Source organism: Neofelis nebulosa, chromosome 3, assembly GCF_028018385.1.
Source record: "Neofelis nebulosa isolate mNeoNeb1 chromosome 3, mNeoNeb1.pri, whole genome shotgun sequence".
NCBI classification, from domain to species: Eukaryota; Metazoa; Chordata; class Mammalia; order Carnivora; family Felidae; genus Neofelis; species Neofelis nebulosa.
The window spans coordinates 163718969-163738617 of NC_080784.1; the positions used below are offsets into that span (position 1 = coordinate 163718969).

Below are 19649 nucleotides of genomic sequence, written 5' to 3' on the forward strand. Positions count from 1 at the left end.
AAAATGTTCTTACTGTATATGGTCGATGAGGGAGAACATGGCTTAGGGTTTAGGCTTCCTAATTCTGCACCCCAGAATCGGACTCACCTTCTAGTCCCACATAGCACCAGGTCAGCACAGAATTACCTCCAGAAGCCTGGCCCCATAAAGCTTAGAGCAGAGCTGAATATGGTCTTTCCGTGAGAAGCCAGATCTGGAGGTCAGGGAAGGAGTAATAGGGAACAGAAAGAGGCCAGGATCACCTGCTTCATGGAAACTTGAACCCAGAGCAAAAAAAGATCTCAACATTATTAGCCCTAGGGTCATGTAGCTGATACACTAGAATGCACTTTTCCTGGGTTGCCTGGGTGGCTCAGGTGGTTAAGCTTCCAACTTTGGTTCAGGTCTTGAGCTCTTGGTTCACGAATTTGAGCCCCACGTCAGGTTCTGTGCTGACAACTCAGAGCCTGTGGATTCTGTGTCTTCCTCTCTCTCTGCCCCTCCCCTGCTCACGCTCTCTCTCTCTGTCTCTCAAAAATAAAATAAAACATTTTTAAAAATTAAAAAAAAAAAAGAATGCGCTTTTCCCAACTGAACTCCACCCATCCTGAGCCATGAGAGGAGTCTGCACCTTGAGTTGAGTGGGAGGAAAATAAGGGTGGAGTACACCAGTCTTCCCCACCTGGCTCTCAGTAGCCCTGGGGGACATACTTCTGTACCTGTCCCTGTCTGGGCAATCCCACAAACACTAAGGACCTACCGTGAGTCTAGAACTGTGCTGCTAGATCAGTAATATTTGAGTAAATTTATGAATGAATGAATGAATGAATGAACAAATGAATGAATTGTACAGAACTCACCATTTTTATCCCTTTGGTTTTCTCTCATGTGTTTTCAACACACTTGTGCGAAAATTTGTTATAATCCAGACAATCTTGGTCCCAGAGTACATTGGAAATTCCAGGGCCTGCTCAAATGGAAATGAGAGAAAATCAGCTGAGACAGCAAAGGGCAAACCTTTTCAGAGAAGGTCTAGCAGCTCAGCCCCAAGGCCAGGGGGCATGGTGAACTCCAGACCAGTGCAGTTCTGGGACTCAAGGTCTAAGCCAAGCATGTGGGGCAGGGAGTGGGCCTCCTGGCAAAAATTTGAGTGTGTTATGACTGTTGTAGGTCAGAAAGTATCAGGAAGCTGGGTCCAGCCCCAGGAAATAGGGGTTGGAAGAAGGTGAGAAGGTCAGGGTCCCAGCTTAGTGGAGATCTGGGGTACCCTTTGCGCCAGAGGAATTTGGAATGCAACCAGGAAGTGAGGATGAACTGAAAACCAGACAAGTGGACAAACCAGACATTCTTCAAGGGTGGGGAGGCAAGCAAGCTGAAGACCATTGAGTGGAAAGAGAGGTCCATTCCATCCCCCACCCTCTAAATGTCCAGTTCCCCTGTGCAAATGGGGAAGAGAGGGAATCCCAACATACCGCAGTCCTGGACGCTGTCCTGAACATTGGCTCAGGACAGAGGTAGACACAGAGCCCATGTGCTCTTAATGATGGCAGTAGGGGGTGGGTAGTGCCACAGCTATTTTCTAAGGGTTGGATGACAAATTAATTTATTATCCAAAGCAGAACTCTTTTGAAGAGGAAGTGTCATCAATAATTACTAAACCTAATAACTAAAAAACCGACTTTTCCTGTAACCTTCCAAAAGTATTTCACAAGGCTGCTTTAAAGAAGCAGACTGATCTAGAAGCAGGTGTTTATAAATGGGAAACCACGATTTCATGCTCCCTTCCTCTCCCATCCAGGAGGCTGGATTCAGGGACCCCCACCACATCCCCTCCCACCCCCACCAGCACCACCTGCATTCGCCTACAGCTGGGAAGACAGCTTCAGCTTGTGACAACTCAGGTGCCTGTCACTCTTTGCTGCTCCTCCTGGGGACTTTCTCACTCCATGGGGCTTGCTCTGATGCCGGAACAACCAGCCGTGTGGGCAAATTAACTCCCCTGGGAGACAACCATCAACCAACAGGAAACAGGAGTCAGTGGATTCGCCCCCACCTCCCTGTAGGGCGGTGGATGGCCCTGTGATGGCTCCCTGTGCTTTCTCAGGACCCTCAGTGTGACTGGGTCCCCTGCCCACAGCAGCAACTCATTGGCTTTTCTCTCTTCACTCCTACTTTCTTTACACCCTTGCTTTGCTTCCTGGGATCATCTCCCAAATAAAATACCTGTGCCCGAGTCTTGTCTCAGGGTCTGCCTTGAGAGGAATCCAAGCTAAGACACTGGATAGCAAAGGAAAAACCTCATTCAAACCTACATTAACTGTGCTTTTTTTGTTTGTGTTGGACCCTAGGGATAAAAAGGTAAATAAACCAAAGTCTCTGCTCTTGAGAGAAAAAGGAGGTGGTCAAAGCAATCATATACACTGGAACCAAATCAGCAGTGCTGGGTCTCCCGGATATAGATACTATAGATACGGATACAGATACGGATAGGGTCAGATACAGATACAGATACAGATACTGATACAGATACTGATACTGATACAAATACAGAGAGAAGGACATTGATTTCTTATGAGGAATTGGTTTACACAATTATGGAGACAGAGAAGTTCCATGATCTGCCATCTGCGAGAAAGAGCCCCAAGAAAGCCAGTGGTACAATTCCAGTCTAAGTCAGAAGGCCTGACATCTGGGACAGACCACAGTGTAAATCCCAGCCCAAGGGCAGGACACTAATCTGGCTTCTGAATGAGTTTGCCCAGTGGAAGCCATAGCAAGGGATTGGAGGACAAAAGGAGAAAGAGGTTAAGGTATTTATTTACCTGTCCGCAGTTCAGACAACAGCTGTGTTCTTTCTCTACCTAAAGTCACAGCTCTGGCCAGACAACTCTTTTTGTATTCCTGCTTTCATCAACCTCTGGCATCACGATTCACTCCTCCTGCCCTTTTAGGCCTGGGATGATAATGGTGTCCTGTTGTTACCAGTCCTTCAACCCTGTCCGTACCGCTCCTCAGTTAAGTCCTTTGGGAGTACCTGTTGGCTCCCTGCTGGGACCCTGATTGATATGGGGGCAGTTGTTTTATCCAAATGAGGACTGACACAAAGCAGAGGCAGAAGGAGTGCAGAAAAACATAGAGATACAAGAGCTCTCAGCTTATCAGCCAGGGCTCAGATCTTATCTGAAGGTTCAACTGGAGAAGCATCCACTTCCAAGCTCACATGGTCATCGGTTATCAGAATTCAGTTGCACTGAGGGCCTCAGTTCCTTGCCAGCTACGAGTCAGTGGCTGCCCTCAGCATCTCTCCATCTGGGCCTCCCCACCATAGCAGCTTGCTTTGTCTAAGTCAGTAAGAAGGAGAAAGCCTTCTAGCAAGACAGAAGTCACAATCGTATGGACCCGAATCATAGCAGTGACATTCCATCACCTTTGCTATATCCCATGGGTTAGAAGCAGATCACAAGTCCTGCCCACACTCACAGGAGGGGATTATACCAGAGAGGGAACATCAGGAGGTGAGGATCATTGGGGGTCATTTTACAGTCTGCCTGCTATGGGAGGAAGAAGGAGGGGTCATTCCTCAGACTTTTACTTATAAATGGTGCCATTGATCAAAAGAAGGAATTGAAGAACAAGAGAATCGGGTTTGGGGGAAAAGAGTGGTGTAGTAAATCTTAGGGTCAGTGGGAATCCGAACAGAAGGTTGTCTCCCAAGAAGTTTAGAATTGACTTCAGTCCAACTGTGTAAAGAGAGAGTTAGGTCTGGGGGACAAAGGATAAGGTTAGGCCACTGGGGACTCTGAAGGAAGTTTTCCCAGTCCTGTTCATTTGTTTTAGAAAAATCAAGTGATCAAATAGACCTGTGACCAAATTCTCTGTTGCAGGGTTACAGGGGAAGAAAACACACTTGTATTTTCAAGGGCGGGGGGTGCATGTTTTAAAGGATGCATTTCCACGTTTACTGAAAGAGAGAAAGAACCAGACCACTTGTCTCAAGCTCTGAATTTATTCCTTGAAGAAAAAAGACAGGCTTCTTCGGAGAGAAAAATGATACTTACATGGACCTCTGGAGTGCCTATGAGTGCATGCTTTGGATTCAGAGATAAAGTAGCTAAAGGCCTGAGCATGGTGTGGGATGATACCAGGATCGCTGGGGCAAGAAACCCGGAAACTACTGGCCCATTCCCTACTACCATACTTCTTAGCTCTGTGACATGCAGCCTGTCACTCAGCCTCCCTGAGCCTCAGGGGCCAAGCCTTTTCCATGGGGAGACCATCTGTCTTTACTGTCCTGAGCTGTCCTGAGGACCAAATGAGAGCATTTATCCCATGGAAGTTTAGAAGGCACCTACTACGTGCAAAACACCACAGTGACTACAAAAATAAATAAGACTTAGGTCCTAACCATACTTAGCCTACAGACCTGTTGATCTTTGTGAATCTGCTCCACGAACTAGAGAGATAATAGAGGTGAAAATCTGCCCCAAAACCCTGTTCCGTTGTGCCAATGTCATTACTAGGTTGAGGTACAAAGCAGGAGTAGGTACAAAGTCCATTCAACTGCCCCCCAAAGAATTCTCTTTTCTATGACAGAGTCTAACAGTTTCCGATATGATCATACTTTTTACCAATACTTACCCATTCATATAACAAACACGCCTTGATGTAATTTTTAAAATCGATCTCATTTAATACCACAGGATATAGAGGTAACAGAGAACCACACGCCAGCTTTGTGTCCTTGAATAATACCCATAAGCTCTTTGTATCCCAGTTTCTTCCTCTGTAAACTGGTAATAATACCAGGAAGAAAATATTAATCCCCCCCAAATGAGAGGGCCAAAAGAGAGAAAGGGTATACAATTGTTCTTTCAACTCACTCAACAATAAAAATGTGAGCTAATTTTACTAGCCTCTGTGTCTAAAGATCTAAAGGGGTAAAGCTATGACCATGCAGCTGCAGTTGACATTGGCAGAGAACTTAATAATCAGTGTTAAGAGGGATTCTCTCCCCCAAATCCTGTGGCATTCTGCTTCTTCTGGCTCTTGTTAGAGGAAATGGAAACCAAAGCGTGGATGCTGAGGGAAGTGCAGTTTAAGTCACAAGCCCTGACATCCCAGTGGAGACGCTGTGACTGTGACCATCCAGCTTCCAGCATGACTGTGGGCCACACCAGCTGCCCAGGTTCTGCACTGACCCTAAGGATCACCACGGGTCACAAAACCTCCAGGAGCTGAGGTAAAACCTTGGTTCTGAGTCTCAAAACAAACCCCCTCAGTTGGCTTCCGACACAACGAGAATTGCTCAGAATGGTACGGATCCGTTAAAAATACAATATGGGCATGAAGCTGCTTAGGTTTGGTTTTGTTGGGTGACACTTATTTTTTTAAACGGGAGGGAGAAAGATGCATGCTCCCCATTTATTTAAAACCCACTATCTGCAGGTAAAAAGGCACCTTTCGGCAGCTGCTTCACTCCAGCGGGTGTGAGCTCCCCCCCAAGCCAGCCAGCTGCACTCTCGCCTTCACACCAGCAGTGTTGAGGAGATTACCATCCCCCCACACCCACTCTCTCCTTCTTCCTAGCAGTAGACCCCCACTTACCAAGTATCAGCAGAGCCTGTGGCCACGGAGGTAGAAATAAAATCTCCCCAGCACCCTTGCAGCCAGGCACTGCCATATGATTACATTTGTGCCAAAGGAATTGGAATGCCACTTTCCCTACAAGGAAATGACAGCTACAGACCCCCTCTTCCTCGTCCTTCCCTTGGACTGGAATGTGGATAGAGTGGTATGGTTCTAGCTTTGATCATGTGGGCACAATCCCACCTGAGGAATTGGCAGAGCAACAGGAAGGAAGGAACTGGGGTTTCTGGATGCCCTCCTTGCATCCACTAACCCAAACCTACCACCTAATTTCCAAATTATTATAGAAGAAAGACGCAAGCTCCTAGCGTACGTAAGCTTCTGTATTTGGGGGTATTTTTGTTATATCAGCTAAGCCACACCTGTGCATTTGTGAAAATATGCCTGAAATGTAGTGCGACTCCACCATCAAAGAAATTGTTTTGACTTTATCAGCTTTTAGAGCTCTCAGACCTGTGACCAGGACATTGCGCTTCAAAGATCATCTTTGATGATCTCAAAGATCGTGTGCTTCCTTTTCTCAGTCCTCACGTCTTACAGGCAAGTATTAATCTCTTGGACCACAGAGTACATGGAAAAGATCTTTCGTGATAGGAGATGTGGAGAAGGGCTGAGGACAGAGGAAATGGTGGAACATTAATTAAGCTCTTACTATGTACCAAAGACCCCATACTTTATGTCCTGCCAACGATGGGAAGTAAATATAGTTCCCCCATTCCCACTCCCCCCACCTTGTGTTAGATGAGGAAATGAGCTCAGAAAGGTGTGATCTGCTCAAAGTCACCATACGTCAGAGCCCAAATTTGAAACCCAGTCTACTGGTGTCGAAGCTGCTTCTCAAGAATGAAGAATCAGTAAGATTAAAAGTAGACTGGCACAGGAGCGCCTGGGTGGCTCAGTCGGTTGAGCGTTCGGCTTCAGCTCAGGTCACGATCTCACACTCTGTGAGTTCGAGCCCCGCATCGGGCTCTGTGCTGACAGCTCAGAGCCTCGAGCCTGCTTCAGATTCTGTGTTTCCCTCTCTCTCTCTGCCCCTCCCCCGCTCATGCTCTCTCTCTCTCTCTCTCTCTCTCTGTCAAAAATAAACATTTTTAAAAAATCAGATTGCCACCTTACAACAGTTGTGAACCTTAAAATTATGAGCACTTTACACTCACCTTAAAGCTGATAAGACCAAGAGAAGCATGATTCTGAGAAGGTAAAAGGTCCCTGTATTTTTTTTTTTTTTCATGTATAATGTTGGCAAATGCTGCCTTTGCCTCTGCAACCCTCTGCTTCAGGATGGGGAACGGTATTCCTGGAGTGCCTGCCCATAATGCCATTCTATTCATCCACACATCTCCTAACTCCTAGGAATCTCCATCCCCCCGACAGGCAGAGTCTGGTTCTCTAGTGGGACACAGTTGACTTGGAGGGACCAGAATCTGGAACCAGACCCATTCACCGAGGCAAGTTCCAGGAGGCCCAACCATCTGCCAGTGTTGGGATTCTGGATAAAGTTCTTACTATCCTCAAGCTTGTATTTAAGAGAGGAGAGACAGAGACTAAACACGTCCATATACGGGGTGAAGGCGTTCAACTGGGTAAAGGAATAGAGGGGCAGAGGCAGCCATCTTCCATCAGGAGGTCAGGGAATGCTTCTCCAAGGAGGACATTTGAGGACCACTCATTTTCTGAGTGAAACAAGAGAGCAAGTTTGTCACACAAAGTAGGGGAGGAGTGTTTGAGGATGAGGACTCGGGAGCTCAAAAGCACCTGAAGGAAAGGTGTGCCGTTTTTGAAGTAGCAGGAAGACCGGTGAGAGCCGGGATTGAAAGACGGATTCCCTACTCCTGTCTCCCCTCCTCACAATGCCCGTGGTCCCCACAGGGACTGAACTGGCAGCAGTCTCCATCCCAGAATGGAATTCAGGTCCCCATTCCTTGGTGGCAGCCAGGAGAGACCAGATCACAGAGATGGTTACAGAAACAGGGCTTAAGGCCGGGATGCCAACAGCAATGGACCGGGCCTCAGGGACCCAGGAGCAGGCCAGTTAGTAGACCTGGAACATGAGATCAGAGTCAAGAAATGGGCAGATGTCTGGATGTGGAATCTCCAGGAAAGGGGTAGAAGGCTGTCTACGATCCCCACCTTCCTCACCCACACACCAACTGTGGACTATGCCTTTGTCTCGTGTCTTCTCTGCATTTTGCATACTCCATTCTTGGAAGGTCTGCTGCCCAGCCCAACACCCTATGACTTCACATTCTTTGAATTTGCTCTTCTGTATTCCTGGAATTCCCTTCCCCTGAATGCCCTTAGGGGAACCATTCCTTCACCTACTTCAAGCTCTGCGCGGATGTCACCTTCTCCGTGAAGCCCACCCTGACCACCCTCTGCCAAACCGCAAACACCAGGTCTGGGGATAAGCTCCCTTGCTAAGGAAGAGAACCCTGGGAAAGGTACCCGGTCCAGCCAAGGACAGAAACCGAATGTCACAGCACTTCAGGCGTGAGTCAGGCAGGGAGGGTTCCAGATTGCCGACCCATCCTGGCACACAGGATTCCCCTCTTGAGCGCCTTGAGAGATGTGGAGGACCAAAATTAAAACTCCGTCACTCATAGATAAACCACTGGTAACTTGGTCTTTGCCCATGATTTTTTGTTTACTTTTTAGAGGGGAATATAGATAACCCACGTGCAAGTTTCAAAATTCAAAACATACAAAAGGGTATTTCATCAAACATCCCTCCTGCTCCTCTTGCCATTCAAGTCCCTGTGCCTTCCACTGAAACCCACAGACCATCATCAGTGCCTGGTGCATCCTTCCAGCGGTATTTTCTAGATAGCCTACCCAGCATGTTCCTATTTCCCACCTTTGACCCAAGCGGTAGCCTACCGTTCGTATGTTCCTTGCGTTTTTCACTCAAATGTCTTAAAGATCACTTCATTACACCTCTTCACTCCTTTTCACAGCTGCTTAGTAATCTCTTTGGGGGTACTGTGGAGTTTTTCATTTTGTTTTTTCAGCAGTTCCCTCTGGAAGAACACGTGGCTATTTCCAATACGTGCTCCTTACAAACAGCGCTATAGGCAGTGACTTTGGCACAGATCATTTCCCTCTGGGCCAACTCCAGCAGGTCAGATTGCTGGGTCAAGGGTATGAGCATTCCCAGTGTTTACAGCACCAAACCGCCCGTGCTGGGGAAGCCCCTCTGCTGGCAGGTGTGTGTGTGTGGGGGGGTTAATCTTGGCCCTCTCGTGCCAAGGAGCACACGCGGCTCCCATACGACTACCTCAGCACAAATTCCACTTCGGCGCTCGGCGTCTGGTGCACAGTGGAACCCAGGACATGTTTGTTGGGTGGGTGGGAGGGAGGATGAGCGGAGGAGTAGATAGAGAACGGAGAGACGGGCATACAAACAAACCCATGATGAAATTCAAGACGGATCCAAGTACAGCCTCCTTCCGGGAGCTCTGTGTCAAAGTCTACACTGACTCGCCCGCTTTCGGTTGCCAGGGCCACCGAGGCTAAGGCTTCGTTGTTCACCGGTGCCCCTTTCGTGTCCTCAGATTAGGGGCAGGTTCCTAAAGGGCCACAGGGGATGGAGGTGGAGAGCACAGCAAAGGGACTCCCAGCTCCCCCGCTTACTCTCTGTAGGACCCTGGGCGCATTATGAAATTGACCTGGCACCAGTTGCCTTGAATACCCGCTGGAGATGATCGCCTGCTACCCACCTGCCCCGTAGGTGGTACTGGGAGAATTGGGCACGCTAATGGGAGGAATGAGTTTAGCATATGCCTGGCCGATAGCAAGCCCTCAGCAAATATTCACTGTTCTTTGTGATTGTGCTTCGACTGTATCTCCTCCGGGGCCTAGAGTAATGTGGGGCACGTGAGAGGCAGTCCCATAATATTTCCCCGCTAATTCTGTACACTTTAATTAACACTCAAGTTTTGGTTGGAAGATGCCATTCTTCCGGCACGCACGTTGCCTTGGATTCCTGCCGAACATCTCAGGCTTTATTTGCCTAGCTCAGGTCAAGGCAGGCTTTGAGCAAGTATACGTTAACTTATTCCATGAATATTTAATTTTATCTACTAAGAGCCCAGATTACAGCAGTGAACAGGACAGCAAAATCTTTGCCCTCGAATTTTAATGGAGAGACAGCCCATGGAGCTGAAGTAAAAGAGGCAGCCAGCCACTCTGGGGGATCCACTGCGTGAAATGACTTTGTTTGGGAAGTTGCACAGGCAAAATTATCCCATGTCCCTGGCTGTTTGCTCTGCTCTCCGGTTCATTTATTTTAGCCATGAAGCTTTACCTAAATGCTCTGAATTTCCTCTTTCCTGAATATCCCTTTAATCAGATACACCCTCTTCCTCACCTCCTTGATCTTGCTCCTCAAATATAGTTGCTAATGATGTGTGCATGTGCCAGACTTGAACAAATGTTGAGCTGCTAACTGCTCTGTGTCTGTTAATTTCATACTCAGCTCGAGCAGGGATCCTTGAGTTACAACAGATGCTGCTTCCCCGGGGCTTTAGCGCCCATCGATCAGCTTGGTGGATGAGGAAGGAAAGGGAAGTTTCCTCCATGACTGCCATTTGAATATAATTTATTGTGTCCTGAAAGAAAAGTGGGAAAAAGAAAAGGTACTGACAGGCTATCACACAAATGAATGGTGACGAATGACACTCAGATTTCAGTTTCAAAGGAACATGCTTTTAAGCCAATAAATGATTGCAACGGTGACATGAAATTCTCCAAAGCTGTGCCAAATGGGCCCCTTCTAAATGGTCAAGGTGTTGGAGTCCTCTGGGGAGGCCAGATTGATAATTATAATAAAGAAAATAATAAGATAATCGCATAGCCTTTAAGAGCAAGGACACCTTAAACAGGCTATGTGAATTTGGATCGCAGTTCCCCGCTTGGGCAAGCCAGCTAACAAATCCTCCTGTGTAAGTGAGGATGATAGTGACACCTGAATGGTCGGGTTGTTGCCAAGTTCAAATGAGTTAATATAGAGAAAGCGAGTAGAACGGTGCCTGGCACTTACAAAGCTCCAGACTGATGTTTGTTTGTTCCATTTATTGTGATTAATAGTGAATTTTACTGCCAGGTACCAGCCTAAGTCTTCATTGTACTTTCCCCTCCTCCCCACCTCATGACATCATGATTACCCTTACTCTTCAATAAAAAAAAATTTTTTTTTAATGTTATTTTTTGAGAGAGAGAGAGAAAGAGAGACAGACAGAGTGTGAGTGGGGAGGGGCAGAGAGAGAGGGAGACACAGAATTTGAAGGCTCTAGGCTCTGAGCTGTCAGCACAGAGTGCAATACGGGGCTGGAACCTACGAATCGTGGGATCATGACCTGAGCCAAAGTTGAATGCTTAAATGACTGAGCCACCCAGACACCCCCTGCCCTTACTCTTTAGAGGAAGGAATGGCCCTGTACTTGTCTTCCAAATCCACTAGAATTTCTGACTTTGCTCTTACCCTTATTTATGAGTATCTTCTGTTTATTTATTTGCATTTGCAATCATTTATAGAAAATTAAACACTGGAGGGACACCTAGGTGGCTCAGTCGGTTAAACATCCGACTTCAGCATTAGGTCATGATCTCATGATTCGTGGGTTGGAACCCTTTGTGGGGCTCTGTGCTGACAGCTCAGACCGTGGAACCTGCTTCGGATTCTGTCTCTCTCTCTCTCTCTCTCTCTCTCTCTGCCCCTCCCCTACTCATGCTCTGTCTCCCTCTCAAAAATAAATAAACATCAAAAATTTTTTTAAAAAGAAAAAATAATTTAAAACACTGGAAAAGAATATCCCAAAGTTATTCATAGGATTTTGAGGGACTACTTTTCTACCTATTTTTTCTGTATTTTGCAATTTTCTAGAAATAATTGTGTGTATTTTTGTAATGGAACATATAAAATGAATGTTTAAAACTGAAGGAAGAGAAGATTAAGTCCATTCTTCCTCTCCCTTGAATAACTTAATCACCCTCCTCATCAGGGTGTATTAAGAAGAAATCAATTGCACTACTGGGTATTTATCCAAGGGATAAAGGTATGCTCTTTCGAAGGGACACATGCACCCCCATGCTTATAGCAGCACTATCAACAATAGCCAACAATAGCCAAAGTATGGAAAGAGCCCAAATGTCCACCGATGGATGAATGGATAAAGATGATGTGGTGTATATATATATATATATATATATATATACACACACACACACACACACACACACAATGGAGTATTACTCGGCAATCAAAAAGAATGAACTCTTGCCATTTGCAGCTACGTGGATGGAACTGGAGGGTATTATGCTAAGCGAAATTAGTCAGTCAGAGAAAGACAAATATCATATGACTTCACTCATATGAGGACTTTAAGATACAAAACAGCTGAACATAAGGGAAGAGAAGCAAAAATCATAAAAACAGGGAGGGGGACAAAGCAGAAGAGACTCATCAATATGGAGAACAAACAGAGGGTTGCTGGAGGGGTTGTGGGAGGGGGGAATGGGCTAAATGGGCAAGGGGCACTAAGAAATCTACTCCTGAAATCATTGTTGCACTATATGCTAACTAATTGGGATGCAAATTTAAAAAAATTAAAAAAAAAAAAAGAAGAAGAAGAAATCAGGAACTCAGTACCACAGAGGGGACAAGACTGGCTATGTCATTCTTGCTGTTTGCTGAAGGGTTGTTGCTTTCCCTGGGAACCCGTCTGACCTGTGAGCTGCCCAAGCCCGTGCAACAGCATAATTTCATAGGAGGAATTTCTTATACCCGCTGCTGTGTTGAGAAACACCGCATGGGAATAAAGGCACATTTATATCCTAAATCATTTAATAGTGGAATGAAAATAAATAACAACAGCCGCAGAATCGCCCCTACAAAAAGGTGAATTGCTTGAATTTCAGGCAGTTTGTTAGTTCTTTGTGCACTGGGCACTTCTATTATTAGGAGCCTCGGGGCCAGCATCTGAGGTTAATTAGATGCTACCTTGCGACCATCCAGACCATTTCTCCTGTAACAATACCACTCAAACCTTAATCTTTTCTGGTTTCCTGCTCGCTTGAAAATCTATCGAGAACAGATTGTAGGCTTGATAGATTGGATAAAAAGAGAGAAAATAGAATAAAATAAAGGCAGTCTTACCTCCCATTCACCTCATTGAAGAAAGCAGGACACAAGCCCTCAGGTAGGTCATCTGAGCGCAAGCATTCAATGGAGAGTCGAAGTCCTTTTCAGTCAATCTACAGTCCTCGCAAATCTTTAGCCTTTTGTGGAAGAAGGGTGATGGCAACGGCAACAGGGCATGTTCTTCCACTCCGATTCTGCAACTTAATGTTACAGCAGAAACCCAAGGGGAGAAATTAGAATTGTCTGAAAGGTCAAAATGTGATAGAACTTTTTATCGGTTACATATTACCCAACGAAGGCTGTACAATAAATCGCCCACAGCTTAGTGGCTGAAAAAAGCAACAGCCTGGGATGACTTCTCCACTGGGTGGTTCTGCTCAGCTGGGCGAGATCGGCTCACCTCGATGGGGCTCACCCGTGCCTCTGTGGGCAGCTGTGGTTGGCCGGGGCTGAGCCTCCATTGGGCTCCCTTGGCCCTGATCCACTTGGTCTCTTATATTCCATCAGGCTAGCCCAGGCTGGAGTGGATGTGCGCGCAAGCTCTGAGTCCTAAGCTCAGAACTGACATTCCATCACCTTCCACTGCATTCCATGGGCCAAAGCATAATAGAAGCCCACTCACATTCCAGGGAATGGCGACAAAGTCATGTGGCAAGGATGTGGGTCCGAGGAGGGATGAAAATTTGGCCCCGCATTTGCAATCAATCTATCATACACAATCGTGAAACATGATGGTCTGTGAAATTAGAGATGGCAATTGTGAAATACATTTCGTTGTTGAAATTTGTTCTGAGACAGTATAAAACCATAAGATCTTCATCAACACCAAAGCCAAAACTACTCAAAATTTTAATCAAGGATCGCCTGAGAAGACATCAGCCATAACCAGCCAGTTTGTGTTCCAACCACCCCCCCACGCCCAAGAGGGTTTTCCTCTCTGTAAGGTTTGACCTCAGGGTTTTTCTAATACAGTCTAGTTTTAACAAAAGATAGAAACATAACTTGGGCAATTTTTCTGTACCCCAGAACACCCTCTTTTAAATGCAATCCTAGGGGCGCCTGGGTGGCGCAGTCGGTTAAGCGTCCGACTTCAGCCAGGTCACGATCTCGCGGTCCGTGAGTTCGAGCCCCGCGTCAGGCTCTGGGCTGATGGCTCAGAGCCTGGAGCCTGTTTCCGCTTCTGTGCCTCCCTCTCTCTCTGCCCCTCCCCCGTTCATGCTCTGTCTCTCTCTGTCCCAAAAATAAAAATAAAAAACGTTGAAAAAAAAAATTTTAAAAAATAAAAAAAATAAATGCAATCCTAGGGGCACCTCAGGGCTCAGTCAGTTAGGCATTCGACTCTTGATTTTGGTTCAGGTTGTTGATGAGGGAGCATAAGGCAAGCTGACGGGCCACAAACACCCACCCCCCCAAACCAGGTGGGATATGTGTGATATTCCTCAGGCACTCCTGGCTGCCCAAGAACAAAGAAAGGGGGAAAACAAATGGTTAACTGATAGAGAGCAGAGTCCGGCAGGACCTAAGTCTCCATCACCCCTCCATAGTGATGCGGGAAACAGAGGCAGAAGGAAACGGCAGATAGACTAACTAAATTTCCTTACAACCTGCAGCCTGCTGACAAATATTTGAGGCTGGCAGAGTAAAGTGTTTCTCCAGGAACTCCTTACTGTCTTAATGTTAACGCTTTGCTAGAGGGAAAAACAATCCTAGCTTGACAATAGCTAGGCCTCCAGAATCCTGTGACTCTTCTTTAGCATATAAAAATCTCACTAGAAACTTCCCCTGGACTTTACCTCCCCCAACCCCAGAGTATAGACCCAGTTTCTCCTCATGGTCCTGTCCCTGTGCTTCAACAAAATCACCTTTTTGCACCAAAGACGTCTTCAAAAATTATTTCTTGATCATCGGCTCTGGACTCCATGAACCCCACTATCACCCCCCCAAAACCTCACCAGTTATGATCTCATGGTTCATGAGTTCGAGCCCCACGTTGGGCTCCATGCTGACAGTGCGGGATTCTCTCTCTCTCCCTCTCTCTACTCCTCACCCACTCTCTCTCCCTCTCAAAATAAATAAATAAACTTAATAAATAAATAAATAAATGCAACTCTAGAAATTTATACTCAAAACTGCATACATACTGTGATTGCAACCATGAAAAGCTATGTACGTGGAAGAACAAAGATGCACCAAGAATACACAAAAGGGATGGGGCGCCTGGGTGGCTCAGTCGGTTGAGCATCCGACTTCGGCTCAGGTCATGGTATCACAGTTCGTGAGATCGAGCCCCGCATCAGGCTCTGTGCTGACAGCTCAGAGCCTGGAGCCTGCTTTGGATTCTGGGTCTCCCTCTCTTTCTCCCCCTTCCCCGCTCATACTCTGTCTCTCAGAAATGAATAAATGTTAAGAAAATTTTTTTTAAACAAACAAAAAAAAAGAATACACAAAAGGGAAAATTGTTACATTCAGATGATGAGATAGACGGTGGTGTTTTTCTTATTTTTCAAAATGTTCTTTAATGCTGGGGTTATGCTGTCTTACAGTAAAAACGGAGAGGATGTAAATAAGTTGAAAGCAAGGATTAATGAGCATTTATCTTCAATCGTGTCCACATGGTACAACAACAACCACCCAGTCCTTGTCTTTGCATTTTATAATCTTCGAGGCTCACCATGAAATATTCAAATGCCAAGAAACACAAAAGCACTTCAGGATTGTACTTGCAGAAGAGTTATGCGACTCCACTATCATTACTTAATTCATACAAAGTGTCTTAAGTAAGTGGTGTTATCTTCATCTTGTGATTTTTTTTTTTTATTTATAGCTTTCTATGAATGTGTCTAATGATGACAAGCCGGCAGGACCCATGTGCTGAAGCATAGCTAACAATGAGATCACGGTAATTTGAGAAAAAAAATAACAAAAGAATAATCATGGCCACATATTCTCTGGGTGGTTTTGAATACAAATGCAAAAATTGTGGTAAATGTCACAATTAATGTATCTGAAGCCAACTGGAGAAACCTGGCCCAGTAGGAAACATTTTCACTTAGAGTGTCAAATAATAAAGTTAACTTAATGTAACAGCAAAGGAAACATGCTCCCTATTTTGTTTTCTAGAGTTGGGCACAAAGCTTTTAATCTTAATTAGACGCTTGATGAAAGGAGGCAGCACTGTTGGAATCAGAAAAGTAGTTTTTGCTCTCAGGACTTAGCTCGTAAGAGGTGGTTGGATGATCGGCCTATTCTTAGATTCCGCCCCTGCCTCAGACTTCCCTACACAGACCAGAAATAACCACACTAGGAACATTTTATATCCATGCTGATTCTTTTTAAATTATTTTTGCATACATTTTCTCATTTAATACTCTTCCAACCCAGCAGACTAAATAGCACAGACATTATCGTCTCCACGTTGCTAATAAAGAAATTAAGACACAAAGAAATGTCAGTAACTAGTTCAAGGACATACAACTGGTGAGTGGCAGGATGGTCAGGATCATCTTTCTGAGCGGCAGCAAAGGAGGACAGTGGGAGAAGACACATGTTACTCAGAAAAAAATGTGTAATATTACACACTGGATAGAAATCAAAACTACAAAAGGCAAAGAGATCATTTAAAATGACCCTAATTCCACGTATGAGAGCGGAACACTTACAGCATCTTGGAGTAGTGCCTTCCAAATACACTGATCTTGTTTTGTATCTCACTGAGCGCGTGGAAGCAAGAAGAAGAGAACTTCTACGTTCTCCCCCACCAACCCTACCAATCCCACATCCATGCCCACAAACTCTGCCTTCCCTGGTGCAAAGGATGCATTATGTACCTGTCTATGTTCTATTCTGCGCTCCATTCAATTTCCTTCCACCTGCTCAAAGATTTGCTCTGCGGTAGCTTCTTATCGATGCCTTCTATGCCAGATCGTTTCCATCAGTAAGCAAACACCGTAATTTCTCTCATCTGGAACAAAGAAACAAACAACGGACATATCTTGGTTGTCCCTACATCCCTCTCCTGCTCCAGCCCCATGTCTCGGCTCCCCTTTACAGCACACCGTCTTCAAAGAGTTAAGCAGACTTTCCGGCTCTGGTCATCTCTTGATCACATTCCAAGCAGGCTTCTATCCCAGCAACTCCACTAAAACCGTCCTGGTCAAAGCCAATGACCTCCACGTTTCCAATCCAACGAAGGGTCTTCGGTGATTTTCTTAACCCTGCAGCAGCACTTGTCTCCATAGATTGCTCTCTCCTTGAAATACATTCTCCCTTTGGCTCCTAGGACGCCACCCCTACTTGGTTTTCTTCTACCTCAATGGTCACTTCTCACCTTTGCAGGCTATCTTTCTCAGTGCTTGACCTTTTCATTTGTATATCTCTATACCCACTCAGTTGATGATCTCATCAATCCCATGGTCTTTTTTTTTTAATATGAAATTTATTGTCAAATTGGTTTCCATACAACACTCAGTGCTCATCCCGACAGGTGCCCTCCTCAGTGTCCGTCACCCACTTTCCCCTCCCCGTCACCTCCCATAATCCCATGGTCTTAAACCACTCATCACCAGCCCTGATCCTCTCCTGCATTCCAGCATCACATGTCTCCACTTGGACATCTCATAGGCAGAGCTAACACTCACTGGCATGTCTCACTATGGTATTATCATTGGTTTATAAGTGTCATCAGCTCTGAATAGTGGAGAATCCTTTCTGATTGGCCAGCATCTGTTGAACATCTGTCGATTTTTTTTTTTAAGATTTTATTTTTAAGTAATCTCTGCACCCAATATGGGGATCGAACTTCCAACCGTGAGATCAAGAGTCACATGCTGCACCAACTGAGCCAGCCTGGTGTCCCATCTGCTGATATATATATATATATATTTTAATGTTTTTATTTATTTTTGAGAGGCAGAGAGAGACAGAGCATGAGCAGGGGAGGGGCAGAGAGAGAGGGAGACACAGAACCGGAAGCAGGCTCCAGGCTCAGAGCTGTCAGCACAGAGCCCGACGCGGGGCTCGAACTCATGAATCGTGAGATCATGACCCGAGCTGAAGTCGGACGCTTAACCAACTGAGCCACCCAGGTGCCCCTATCTGCTGATACTTTTTAATATCACCCCAACTAGGTAGGCAACTCAATTTTTAAAGGGCCCAACTGAAATCTTGATTCCCACCTCCCACTACTCAGTTTTCTCCAAGTACTTCTCCATGTCAATGAACATCCTAGTCCTTACGATGCTTCTTGCCAAGACTTCACTCCCTCCAGATTCCTGCATGGCTCGCTCCTTCACTTCATTCGTGTCTGTTCAGGCATCAGCAGTGAACTCCTCCCTCAGCATTCTGCTTAAAACAAGAGACCTTACCTCTCCCATATTGTTCTTTATTCCCTTACCTCTTCTGTTTTTCTGCATTGCTTTTCTCATTAAGTGATTTATGAGATGATAGACCATGGAAGGATGTGATACACGATGTGGCCGACGTGCTCATTCATGTGTTTATTTTCAGCGTCCCTCCACCAAAAATTAAACCTTAGACAAGCAGGGACATACTTTAAATGCTGGTTCAGTGCTTTAGATCTAGGGACTAGACTAATGTTTTATACGCAAGACTTTCTGTCTTCTAGGGGGAAACGTAAGTTAAACAAATAAATGGGCACATGTATCGTGGCACACAGACATACCTCAGAGATATGGTAGGTTTGGTTCCAGAGCACGGCAATAAAGGGAATATTGCAATAAAGCAAGTCAAATGAATATTTCGGTTCTCCAGTGCCTATTAAGAGTTTGTTTGCACTATATTGTAGCCTAAATGTGTAATAGCATTATGTCTAAAAAATACAATGTACATACCTTGATGGAAAAATTTTTTTTTAATTTTTTTTTTTAACATTTATTTATTTTTGAGACAGAGAGAGACACAGCATGAACGGGGGAGGGGCAGAGAGAGAGGGAGACACAGAATCCGAAGCAGGCTCCAGGCTCGGAGCCATCAGCCCAGAGCCCGACGCAGGGCTCGAACTCACGGACCGCGAGATCGTGACCTGAGCCGAAGTCGGACGCTTAACCGACTGAGCCACCCAGGCGCCCCGGAAAAATAATTTTTTGCTAGAAAATGCTAACCCTTATCCGAGCTTTCGGTGAGTCATAATGATTTTGCTGGTTGGAGGCTTGATGTTGAAGGCTGCTGACTCCTCGGGGTGGTGATGGCTGAAGGTTGTGGTGGCTGTGGAAATTTCTTCAAATAAGACAACAATGAAGCCTGTCCCATCGATTGACTGTTGCTTTCACAAAACATTTCTCTGTAGCATGTGATGCTGTTTGATAGCATTCTACCCACAACAGAACGTCTTTCCAAATTGAAGTCAGTCCTCTCAAACTCTGCTGTTGTTTTTTCTTTTCTTTTCTTTTTCTTTTTTGAGAGAGAGACAGAAAGAGTGAGCAGGGGAGGGGTGGAGAGAGGAGAGAGAGAGAATCCCAAGCAGGCTCCACACCGTCAGCACAGAGCCCGAGGTGGGGCTCGATCTCACAAACTGTGAGATCATGACCAGAGCTGAAATCAAGAGCTGCCCGCTTAACCGACTGAGCCACCCGGGCACCCCTACTGCTGCTTTAGCAGCTAAGTTTATGGAATATTCTGTGTTCTAACTCCTTTGCTGCCATTTCCACAGTCTTCACAGTGTCTTCCCCAGGAGTGGACTCCGTCTCAGGAAACCACTGTCTGTGCTCGTCCATGGGAAGCAGCCCCTCATCTGTTCACATTTTGCCCTGAGATTGTAGAAATTCCGTCACATCGTCAGGCCCCACTTGTCGTTCTAGTTCTCTTATTTCCACCACATCTGCAGTGACTTCCTCCACTGAAGTCCTGAACCCCTCCCAGTCATCCACGA

The 19649-nt window shown here is 45.7% G+C and overlaps 1 long non-coding RNA gene across 1 annotated transcript; it reads right to left on the reverse strand.

The window, feature by feature from the left end:
• Positions 1 to 6753: 6753 nt before the first annotated feature.
• On the reverse strand, positions 6754 to 18625 carry LOC131507577 (uncharacterized). Its single transcript, XR_009259562.1, has 5 exons — positions 17998 to 18625; positions 16819 to 16977; positions 16591 to 16724; positions 12779 to 12963; positions 6754 to 10232 (listed from the first exon to the last, which is right to left on the reverse strand). It is a non-coding gene; the product is annotated as an uncharacterized LOC131507577 (long non-coding RNA).
• Positions 18626 to 19649: the final 1024 nt, after the last annotated feature.